The 12522-nt window shown below is 30.5% G+C and overlaps 1 long non-coding RNA gene across 1 annotated transcript; it reads left to right on the top strand.

The window, feature by feature from the left end:
* Positions 1 to 10237: 10237 nt before the first annotated feature.
* LOC123197135 lies at positions 10238 to 11807 on the top strand. The gene is made up of 3 exons (XR_006497818.1): positions 10238 to 10684; positions 10769 to 11080; positions 11561 to 11807. It is a non-coding gene; the product is annotated as an uncharacterized LOC123197135 (long non-coding RNA).
* The last annotated feature ends 715 nt before the right edge of the window (positions 11808 to 12522 follow it).

The raw sequence follows: 12522 nt of genomic DNA, 5'->3' as shown, positions 1-12522 counted from the left end.
TGATTCTCTATCAAAATATTATCTATTTTGGACATATAGTGTAATATCCCTAGTCTAATAGCCTACTGTCAAAATATTATACACTTTTGACACATAATCTATCATAATATTGTTTTGGACTTTGTAAATAAAAACGTGTCTTTGACAACTTAAAGAGCTCATATATTATTTAACCAGTCTTATTTTAATATCCCCAAGTAATGTGAGATGCAAACACAAACCTATTATCTTTCTTATGCCTTGTTAATATGGGATTTGTCTAAGGGTATCACATTCACCAAAAAAGGAATTCAGTGTCCTCATTGAGGTTTACTCCATTATCGCTCAAGAGGACACACAAAGTGGCTTTAATGTCATTTGTAACATCTTTGGTCTAATAACCTTACTTACTATTAAGATATTAGCTACTTTGAACACATAGTCTATTATAGTTTTGTAACCTGAAACACATCTTTGACAATTTGTTAGACCTTTTGTGTTTTGATGATGATAAAAACATAAGTTAAGAATACTAACATGTCCAAAAAATATACTAAACATTACAAAATAGACAAGGCTTGAAATTTGTAAGGTAAAAATAATATGGAATTAAACTGAAGATAATATAGACGTGACGAAGTCGTGTGCCTCTCGTTCAGCCCCTTGGAAACTTGGCTGAAGTTTAAAGAGAAAATTGCATGTCCAATCATGTAAGAAGGAAGTCCACTTCTAGCTGTGTAAAAAAGGAAGTCTAATCGTGCAATCATACTTCCAGTCATACTCCACGATTGTATGTCCAACAGTGTTACATAAAGCAATACCAACCTTGCCTCCTCAAGTTGTCTAGTCATGCATCTTCATGAAATTCAATCTTGTTCCACGAAGACATGTTTAGCCGTGTTGTTCATGAATTCCAGTTGTGTTTCTTGATGAAAAGCAAAAATTCCAACAGTGCAAAAGACATGTCCAATCGTGTAAATGAAGACGTCATCATAGTCTTATCCAGTCATGTTTCAATTATGCCAATTGTGCCTTCTGTAAAATCAAGTTTGTATATCAATCATGCATAAGTTAACATGCAAACCATTCAAGCTTTTTGAATTTATGTAAAAACAAAAAAATGAAGCAAGTCACTTGTGCTAAGAAAGTGTAACCTATGCTTAGTGCATTTAAAGCTATCTATTGGAAACTCTGATTGAGGTTGACTTAGCCATAAAATTCAGATGTCAATCGTACTATTTTAACCTACCGACTGTACTTATGGATTTTTAAGAGCAAAACGGTATTTTTAGCAAAGAAACGACTATTTTTTTAAGGGACTCAACTTAATGGAAACATTGCTCAAGCATTATAAATTGAGTTATGTTTAAAGAGAGAAAGGTTACACACAAGAAAGAAAAATGAAATAGAGAAAATCTTGCTATTCTCTTTCATTGCTTATATTTTGTTCTTCTTTTTAAATCTCTTATTAAGCTTGAATTCATATATTTGAGAGTATATTTGTGCAAAACTTATACTTCCAGCCTTTGTTTGGCCTTCAAAACTCAAAAACTTGTATTTTAATAACTTATAGGTGAAATCCTATATCAACTAGTGTATTAGGAGCAATCCCAGACAAACCAAGTATAAAGAAGTTTCTCAAGTAATAGAGGAACTAAGTCGGTTTGCTTAGAAAAGTAGACATAAGAGGCTTATAAGAGAAAGCTCTAAACCACTCTAAATTGAGTTTTTCTAAATTCTATTATTTATTTAAGCTCTTTTTAATTGTGTCTTGTTTGTTGATTATTTGCATTAATTGCTTGTGAGCATTCATGCTAATTTATTTGTTGAAATTGATTATAGATTTGCACGACATTATAATTAGAGACCTATGTCTCATATCAACCAAAGAGGAAGACATATGGCTATGGCATATGAGATTAGGACATACAAGCATTGATGTTCTTCAAAAGTTTTCAAAAAGAAATTTAGTAAAAAGGCTTGCCAAAATTAGTTTTCAAAAAGGATCATGTGTGTAATATATGTATGAAAGGCAAACAAACAAGAATTTGCTTTAAACCTAAAAATTGTGTTTCAACCTCAAAACCCTTTCAAATTTTATATATATAGATTTGTGTGGACCATCTAGAACTATGGGTCTAGGTGGAAAACATTATTGTTTTGTGATTATTGATGACTTTTTTAGATTACTTAGGTCTTGCTTTTTACTTATAAAAGTGATACATTCTATGCATTTATTCCATTTATTAAGAAATTACAAAACTAAGTAGGTTATACAATTACAAGCATTAGAAGTGATTCTAGAAAAGAATTTGAAAATTCAAATTTTGAAATATTTTGCAATAAGCATGACATTGAACACAATTTTTTGGCACTTAAAACCTCTCAACAAAATGGAGTTGTTGAAAGAAGAACTCGGACACTTGTAAAAATGGCTTGGACTATGTTGTATGAGTATAATTTACCAAAGTATTTTTGGGATGAAACCATTAACATATCATGCTATATCATAAATAAGGTTATAATTAGAACAATCTTTAAGAAAACTTCATATGAGTTATTCAAAGGGAAAAAACCCTAACATTGTGTATTTTTGTCCCTTTGGTTGTAAATGTTTTATGCTTAACAATGGTAAAGATACCTTAGGAAAATTTGATGTCAAGTTGGATGAAACAATTTTCCTAGGTTACTCTACCACCTCAAAAACATATAAAGTCTTTAATAAGAGAACTTTCTTAGTTGAAGAGTTTATACATGTGGTATTTGATGAATTTTTCAAGTCCATAGAAAATAGAGATAAAGATGAAGTTATTGAGCTTATAAACGATCTACAAATCAATGACTCATCTCAACAAAAGAAGATCATCAAGTTGAGCTCAAGGAACAAGAAGATGAACTGATGCAACCTCAAGAACCACAAAAAGAATCCTTATATCCAAAGGTAAAAGATGAAATGAAGGAAGAAAAGATCATTAGAGATCCTATTAAAAGAATGAGAACATTAGTTTTATTAAGGAACAAATGTCAATTTATGGCATTTTTGCCACAAATGGAGCCCAAGAAGGTAAAAGAAGCTCTTGAAGATGTGAGTTAGTGCTTGTAATGTAAGAAGAATTGGATCAATTTGAGAGAAACAAAGTTTTGGAACTAGTTTCAAGGCCAACAAATTATCCCACCATTGGCACAAAATGGGTATATCGAAACAAGGTAGATGAAACCAGTATTTTTGTAAGAAACAAGGTTAGACTAGTTACTTAAGGCTACTCTCAAAATGAGGTATTGATTTTTGATGAAACTTATGCTTTCGTAGCTAGATTAGAAGCTATTAGAATATTACTTGTTTATGCATGTTATTTAGACTTTAAGTTATTTCAAATAGATGTTAAAAGTTCCTTTCTCAATGGTTTTATATAAGAGGATGTCTATATTAAATAACCTCCTGGTTTTAAAAATTATAAATTTCCAAATCATGTTTTCAAACTCATAAAAACTCTTTATAGATTAAAACAAGCTCATAGAGTCTAGTATTAAAAATTAAGCACTTTTTTTTATTGAAAATGGTTTTACAAAAGCAAAGGTGGATACACCTTATTTATAAAAAAACATAAGTATGATATTTTAATAGTTCAATTTTATGTTGATGATATCGTCTTCAATGCTACTAATGAATCTTCATATAAAGAATTTTTTAAGATGATGCAAAGATAATCTAAAATGAGTATGATGAGAGAGCTCAACTATTTCCTTAGTCTTCAAATCAAACAACTTAAAGAGGGAATCTTGCTCAACCAATCAAAATATATGGAAGACCTCTTCAAAAGATTCAACATGAGTGATGCAAAAGAACAACCCACTCTCATGAGCACTTCAATCGAGTTAGATACGGGTGAGGGAGGTAAAATGTTAATATTAAAGCATGATAGGTGCGTTATTGTATTTAATAACATATAGACCCGATATCATATTTAGTGTAAGCATGTGTGCTAGGTTCCAAGCTAATCTCAAGGAAGTGAAAAGAATTTTTTGATACCTTAAGGGCACCCATAACATTGGTTTGTGGTATCATAAACGATCTTTATTTAAATTAAGAGCATTTTAAGACATCAATTTTGGGAATATAGGACTGATAAAAAGAGCACTAGTGGCACTTGTCAATTTTTAGGAAATATGTTAGTCTCATGGTTTTTAAAGAAACAAAACTCGGTGGCAATTTCTACTATGAAAGTCAAATACATTTTCATGACTAGTTGTTGTGCACAATTTATATGGATGAGAATGGACTTTGGTTTTTAAATGAAAAATATTTCAATATTTTGTGATAATACTAACATTATCCAACTTTCTAAAAATTCTATTTTGCATTCTATAACAAAGCACATAAATACTAGACATCATTTTTTGTGTGATCATATTAGCAAGAGTGATATCAAAATAGAATTTTTTGATACAACTAATTAACCTGATGATATTTTTACCAAGCCACTTGATAAAGATAGGTTTTGCTTAATAAGAAGGGAACTTAAGATGATTAATGAAAACCAAGTAAGTGTATAATGTTTTCATCTCTATGATTCATGTTTGCAATAATATTTTTGTGCTACATTGATTGAGTTTGTGATATTTGTGCTTGTTGTATGCTACTTAAATGAAATGTGAATGTTTGTGTCTATCCGAAACTGCGTTTACATGAAATAAATGCTTAATGTGAATTCGAACTGAATCAATTCAAACTTATGTTCAAAGTTGATTAAATCTCGAATTATATTAAATGTCTTTGATTTGATCAAAATATCCAAGTTTTATGTTTTGAGATATTTTTGTCACTGCAAACCTAAACTTTTATTGTAAAATTTTGATCTGTAAAGCTTATGCAGATGTGTTATTCATGGTCTAGACTTGCCATAAATCGGTTTAGTTGAATTTATGAAAAATGCATCCAACTGATCATCGGGATCGACTGATGCACGATTGACTCATGTTAAAAATTTAAATTTTCTTTTTTGGCATAACCAACATGTTCAATTAGATCAACTTGTGTCACTCATGCTTATAAAGGAAATCACTTTCTTCCAATTGGCAGTCCATGCATTCACACCTGACATGAATTTCTAATTTTAAAAAATAATTATTATAAATCCTTTATTTTAATTTTTAAAAAATGATTATATGTTTGTGTGACAAAGGTGACAGAGATCTTAACTACCTCAAAGCTTAGTCTTTAGTAAAAATAGAATTACTAGAAAAGAATCCACAATAAGGGTACAAATTTTGAGAATACTGTTTGAAACAACAAAAAATTATCGATGGTGAAGAATAATAGTTTCCTTTTGAAGATCGAGTGAATGTTCCTCCTGAACCAAATGATATTCTAGGATCGAGATATTGACTTGAAAAACAACCAAAGATGGAAGATGAAGATGTTATGAATCCATTTCAAGAATAATATGCTCATATGATGACTTTTATAAGCAAAGGGTTTCAAGCTTTACAACTCCATTTGGATGGACTTTATGAAAGGTAGGATCAAATCATGCAAAAACAATAGCGTTTAAGAGAGGATTATGAGAGCTTTCGACAAGAAGTCCATGATTAGATGGATAGACATCCATCTGATTCTCACGTCATGTCATATTTTGATCATTTTGCATATCATGACATTTTCGTTATATTTGTTACTTTAGTTTATTTTAAACCTTGGATATTACTTAGTTTGTGACATCAAATTTTGGCAATATATACATTTAGATGTCATTTTGATGATGATTAATAATAGTTAGTGGATATATTTGATATTGAATGTCTTTGAATATTTGGAATTGATTTTAAAAAGTTGTTGAACACATATTGAATATTGGGAGTGTTATTACAGATTTTTTATTGATAACAAAAGGAGGAGAAGAGTGAATATAGGGGAGACTATGTCAAAATTTTTCCCAAAATCTTAAACTTGTAAATTTTCTTGCATTAACAAATTTGGTAATTTAATTTTTGCACTAATGTTAAAGTGGAAGTTTTTAAAGGCTTAAAGTGAAGGCAGTAAAATTGATATAAAATAAAATTTCTCACTTTGATGTGAATATTTTCAACTTAATTTTTGTCATCAATAAAAAAGGAGGAGATTGTTGGACTCCTAGTGTTTTGATGATGACAAAAACATAAGTCATGTCCAAAGAATGTATTAAGCATTACAGAATAGACAAAGTTTGAAATTTGTAGGGTAAAAGTAAAAGATAATATAATCATGCCTTAGCAGTGACAAAGTCATGCGCCTCTCATTCAGCCTTCTGGAAACTTGGCTAAAATTTAAGAAGAAAATTGCATGCCCAGTCGTGCAAGAAGGAAGTCCAATCATGTGTCTTCATGTCTCAAATTAATTTTAGTTATGCAAGAAAAGAAGTCCAGTCATGCCACCAAAGTTATCCAGCTGTGTAACCACACTTCTAGTCGTACTCCATGATTACATGTTTAGTCATGCTGCATAAAGCAATACTGACTATGCAGGGACATTCCAATTGTGCCTTTTAGGGGGCGTTTGGTTTGGGTAATATTTTATTACTAAAATAGAAAAATTACTTTGAAGATAGATTGCTTAAAAGATTACTAGATATAAATTATTACTATGTTTGATAAAATTTGATAGGTATAAATAATTATTGTGTTTGGTTAAAGGTAATAAAAGATTACTAGTAAATTATTTTACTTAAATGTCCTTGAATATAATTCTTTTTAAATATTTTTTTATAATATTTGTCATATTAATTAAAAATAAATTTATTTTTATCTCAAAAAATTAATAAATACTAATATAATTATAATAAAATCAAGATTATCTTGGTAATATTTAAATAACTAAGGTAAAGGTGTAGAGATAGCAATTTGGACCCGATTTTAAAGGCCCTGACCCTAATGGGGAGGGGATTCCCTGATAAAAACGGGGAAAGGGGAGGGGATGGGGATGAAAAAAATTTTCGTAATCGGGGACGGGGATACATATGTCCCCACCCCGCCCCTCCCTCTAAATCTAATATATTAATATATTTACTAAAACTATAACTTTAATAAGTTTTATTACAAAATTGCCACCCATCTTTTAACCTTAAATCTAAATCTCCTTTTCCTTCAATTTTGCACTCCACAGCCACACACTCCCTCTCCCAGCCAAAGCTTCCATTTTTCTCTCCACAGCCACACACTCCTTCTCCCAGCCAAAGCTAAAAAAAAGCACAGACTAAAATTTCTCAATATTAAGGTAAAATTTTCAAACCCTAAGTTGTATTTCTTTTATGTTTTTTCAAATTCAAAATTCACATCAAAGTAACAAAAACAATCTGAATTTTTAATTCTTATTAAATTTTCTTTTTCCTTTTATTCCTTTTTTGTTTCGTTTATGTGGAAATTGTTTGAATTTTGTGTTGTATTGCTTTTTGTTTCCTTTTTCCTTTTTGTTTCTTTTTCATTTCTGTGGAAATTTGTTCCAGCTTGTTTTGGTATCATGAGATGATGTTTTTTGGTGTATAGTATAATTACAAGGGATTAATTGAATCAACTACAACCAACTGTAGTAAGGTTGAGTAAGAAGTGGTTGGTCTGTCAAATGTAGTCCCAAATCATGATTATTCATACTTATAGTTACTAGTTGCCCTTTGGTTAAATGTCAAGATGATAACTAGTTATATATTAAAATTTGACTTATAAGTGAAATTGAAATTATAGATATATAAACTCTATGGATCAGCTCAAATGGTACAGGATTTGACTAGTAAAGAGCCTAGACTTGAAGTTCAAATCATTTAAACCCATAGAAAGAGGAGATAATATATACATACTTCATCTTCTATGGAACCAAGTTAGTCGTCTATTTAAATTTAAAAAAATGCATCATGCATGATATTCAAGGAAAATCTAAAAACCCACCAAAATTTACCTTCCATTCGGCTTTTAACTTGTATACCAAGTGTGTCTGTAGAAAATTCGACATCCAAATATGAATATTTATGGATCAATATTATTGAATCAAAATTGGGACTATTTGGACACTGGCCTTCCTGTTTGATTAATTATTATGTAATATTTGTGAACGAATTCCTAAAATAGCATCCACAGATATTTGTACTACTGGTTTGTGAGAGTTAATTCTAGCTTGTTTTGGTGTCATGAGATGATGTTGTTGCTATATGGCAGTCTTTGGATCCAGTAGGTTGATTCTTGTGTAATTAGACTCTTTTTACCTATCTTTTAGGCTAGTCTACAGTGATTTAATGTTGGTAGTGTAATTGTGTGAATTAAACCAGTTAAAGGAGGGGAGATACTAAAGAATTTTTTTATGTTTGGCCTAGTTATTATGCAGCTACATAAATATTATTCTTCAAGTTTGATGTTTAACTATTACATTCTAGTTTGATAAAGAAGTTTTATTAAATTTTTTGAACTTAGTTTTAGTATAAGTAAAGTTTATTGATTGTGATTCACATTATGGGTTTTAATATTTATGTTCTATATTAACTTATATTCTAAATTTTGGACTATTTCATAGGAATGTCTGCTGAAAACTCTTTGGTTAATAAAAGAAAAAATATTGAAGACGTTAACATGCAAAATTCTCAATCCTTTAAAAAACTAACATCTTCTAAAAGTGGTCTTTATACTGCAACTCTGGTAGGAAGTAATCAGATACAATTGCCTATTGATGAAAGTAATAAATCAAGTCAGGAGTTGGATAATCCTTGTTCAAGTGCTCTTCAAAATGCACTTGACAACTATCTTGTTACTGATCCTACTGGAAGGTGTAAATCAATTGTATGGCAACATTTCAAGAAAGTAAAGGTTGATGGAAAAGACAAGGCGGAGTGTAACTATTGCCACAAACAATTGGTTAGTGGGGGAAAAAATGGCACTAGACATTTACATGATCATCATAAAATTTGTCCAAAGAGAAAATACCATGATATATCATAGAAGTTGCTTGTGGGATCCCATAGAGAGAATAATATGTTGACATTATCCACTTATCAATTTGATTAAGAGGCAGGTAGAAAACACCTTGCAAATATGATTATATTACATGAATATCCTTTAAGCATAGTAGATCATTATGGGTTTAGGAGATTTTGTAACACCATTCAACCTTTGTTCAAGATGGTCTCTAGAAACACCATTAAGAAGGACATAATGAACATTTATGATGTTGAAAAGGGCAAAACAATGAAATTGTTAAACAAAAATTTAGGGAGAATTGCAATCACTTATGATTTGTGGACTGCAAGCAACCAAAACAAATGGTACATGACTATTACAACCCACTTTATCGATAACAAATGAGAGTTACAAAATAGACTTATAAGATAATTTTTTTTATGTTTAATGTCTTTTAATATATTTTGTTAACATATACATTCATACATATATATGTATTCAGTAAACAATTTTCTATTTGAATTGTAGGTTTGTTTATGTTTTTGCCCCATATATAAAAGATGTGATTTCTGAGGTATTGGTTAATTGCTTTTATAAGTGGAATATTGATAGAAAATTGTCCACATTGACTGTGGACAATTGTTCCACTAATGATGCAATTATTGATGATATCTTGAATAAATTGCCAAGTTCATCACTTATGTTTTATGGTTCATTGTTTCATATGCGTTGTTGTGCTCACATTCTCAATTTAATTATTCAATATGGTTTATCTGTAATTAGTGATGAAATTGCAAAGATTCGAGAGAGTGTTTCCTTTTGGAGAGCATCACATAAAATGGAGCAAAAATTTGAGGAAACAGTCAATCAGTTGGGCATTCAAAGTACAAAGAAGTTATCTCTTGATTGTAAGACTCATTGGAACTTAACTTATCTTATGTTTAATACTGCTTTGATTTACAAAGAAGTTTTTTGTCGGTTAAAACTTCATGAGCCACAATATAAATGTTTACCAACGGAGGAAGAATGGGATTTGACACAAGATATTTGTGGGAAATTAGAAGTATTTTACAATATCACTCTACTATTCTCTGGTACTAAATTTTCGACAGTAAATGAATATTTTTCTAAAATTTGTCAAATCAAAATTCATTTGACTAAATGGCTCATGTGTGAGAATGTCATGATAAAAAAGATGGCTACACAAATGATTAAAAATTTTAACAAGTATTAGAGTGTGATTCATGGTGTTATGGGGGTGGCCATTATTTTGGACCCTAGATTCAAAATGAAATTGTTAGATTATTTCCTTTGATATATGGAGATGATGGTAAAGATGAAATAATTAGAATTCAACAGTATTGTCATGATTTGTTTTATGAATATCAACCAGAGCATGGAAGTAGTACAAGTCAAACTTTGTTTGCTTCATCTTCTTCTCAATCTAGTTTTTGTGGTGATGAAGAGTATCTAGCAGATTTTTATATGTTTATTGAATAAGAATCAAGTAATATCTTGAGAAAGTCAGAACTAGAATGTTATTTAGAGGAGCAACTTTTACCTAGGAGTCCAGACTTTGATATATTGACTTGGTGGAAGTTAAATAGGCCTAAATATCCAACCTTGCAGAGGATTGCTCGAGATATTCTTGCTATTCCAGTCTCTACTGTTGCTTTTGAGTTTGCTTTTAGCACTACTGGAAAGGTAATAAGTCCACATCGCAATAGACTTCATTTAGGTACATTGGAGGCGTTGATGTGTTCTCAAAATTGGTTATGGGCTGACCTAAAAGGTAATAAAATGAATTTTTATCAACTTTAATATAAAGTTAATAATTATTAGATTTTATCTTTAATTTTTTTTATTTTCTTGAAAGGTGAAGAGTCTTATTCGACAATCTACAATGATAATGATTCAAAGATAGTAAGTATTTTTCATTAATCTCTAAAATATTGGTTTTTAAAATATTGCAAGAATTTATTACCTATTTTTTTACATGTGTTGTAGTTGATAATTGATGACATGGATTTGAGTTTCACTGTCCAACCTTGATGTTTGGCATCTAAGTGGATTTTGATTTTCTGATATAAACTTTTAGTCCTTATGATCTGATATCATATGCATTTCCAGGTTGGTGCACTGGCCCATAGGAAGATTGAGTCGGATTATACAGATGACTTAATAGCTAGTAAGTTTCTAGGGTATTGCTTTTTCCCTGCTCAATAATGTTTTTTTTTTCTCCTTTTTCTTCATAAGTCCTATAGTGAATATACATCTTAAATGCATATGATATGACTAGTTCCATAAGTTTTTTTTTTTCCCTTTCCTCTTTCAAATCTTTTTTTGTTTTTGCTAAGTCCTCTTTAAAAAATTTAAAAAACTATATGTACTAATAATGAGTGCTAATCTACGTACTAAAGATGACGTATCATTATGTGATCGAATTATCTGAATTAAAAATGAAGTAACAATCAATCACATGTTGACATGTCATCGAAGTATATAAATTAGTACTTATTATTAATATACATAATCTTACTCAATCCAAAACCAAAGAAAAAGGAAGAAGGAAAAACTATAATAGTTTTTATGGTGTTCTTTGACATCATTTTGGTGTTGGAGCTAATAATGTGGTGTTTCTCTTTTTATTACTATTATTGTTATCTAGTTTCTAGCTATCCAATGAGTGTCGCCCACTGCATTGCAAGAATTTGTGAGGCTCTGGAAGACAAGTGGAATATATTATAAGTTAATTTAACTTCCCCCAAAGGGATTAGTTCAATTTTTGAGTAATTTATTTTTGTATCCATTATGTAAACAAAATATCTAACTTGAAGATATTTGTCAAAAATGAAATTTATGAGACTTTTGTGAATGTTGGTGTTTACATGTTGGAAGGATTCAGTTAAGTTTCAGTTTTCTTGAGTCACTATTTTGAGCTATGATTTTGGACCAGATCAAGTCTTAACCTAATCAAATGGTCCACTCCGTATGTGATATGTTTTTCTATCAAAGTGAAATATATCATCCCAATGATATTTTGTCAATCATTACTAATACTGTATTTATTTTATTTTGGAATGGGGAGGGGATTGTCAATCAGTATCTCTTGTAACAAGTGATATTTTGAAAAAATATTATTATTTTATTTATTAAAATACATGAGGAAATTAAAATTTATATTTACGGGTATAGGGAGGGGATTTTCTTTCGCGGGGAGGGGACGGAAATTATTTGTTATCCCTGTAACGGGGACAGGCCGGGGACGGGGATTGATATCCTCTACAGGGACGGGGACGGGGACGGGGACGGGGATTGATATCCCCTCCCCGCCCCTCCCCGTTGACATCTCTATGAAAGTGGTAATCAGATTACCACCTATATTACCTGTCACGTCAGTATAAGTAATAGAAGATTACTGTAATCTTTTATTACTGACAAACCAAACAAGGGAATAAAAGATAGATTACTAAGGTAATCTTTAAAACCCATAACCAAACGACCTCTTAAAGTTGGCTAGCTATGCTTATTCATGAATTCCAATCATGTTCCATGAAGACATGTCCAACCATGCTCTTCATGAATTCCAACTGTGTTTTTTCATGAAAAACAAAAATTTCAACCATTCAA

Source organism: Mangifera indica, chromosome 15 (assembly GCF_011075055.1).
Source record: "Mangifera indica cultivar Alphonso chromosome 15, CATAS_Mindica_2.1, whole genome shotgun sequence".
In the NCBI taxonomy this organism is placed as follows: domain Eukaryota; kingdom Viridiplantae; phylum Streptophyta; class Magnoliopsida; order Sapindales; family Anacardiaceae; genus Mangifera; species Mangifera indica.
Note: the sequence above shows the minus strand (reverse complement) of the source record. Positions and strands in the feature narration are given on the sequence as shown.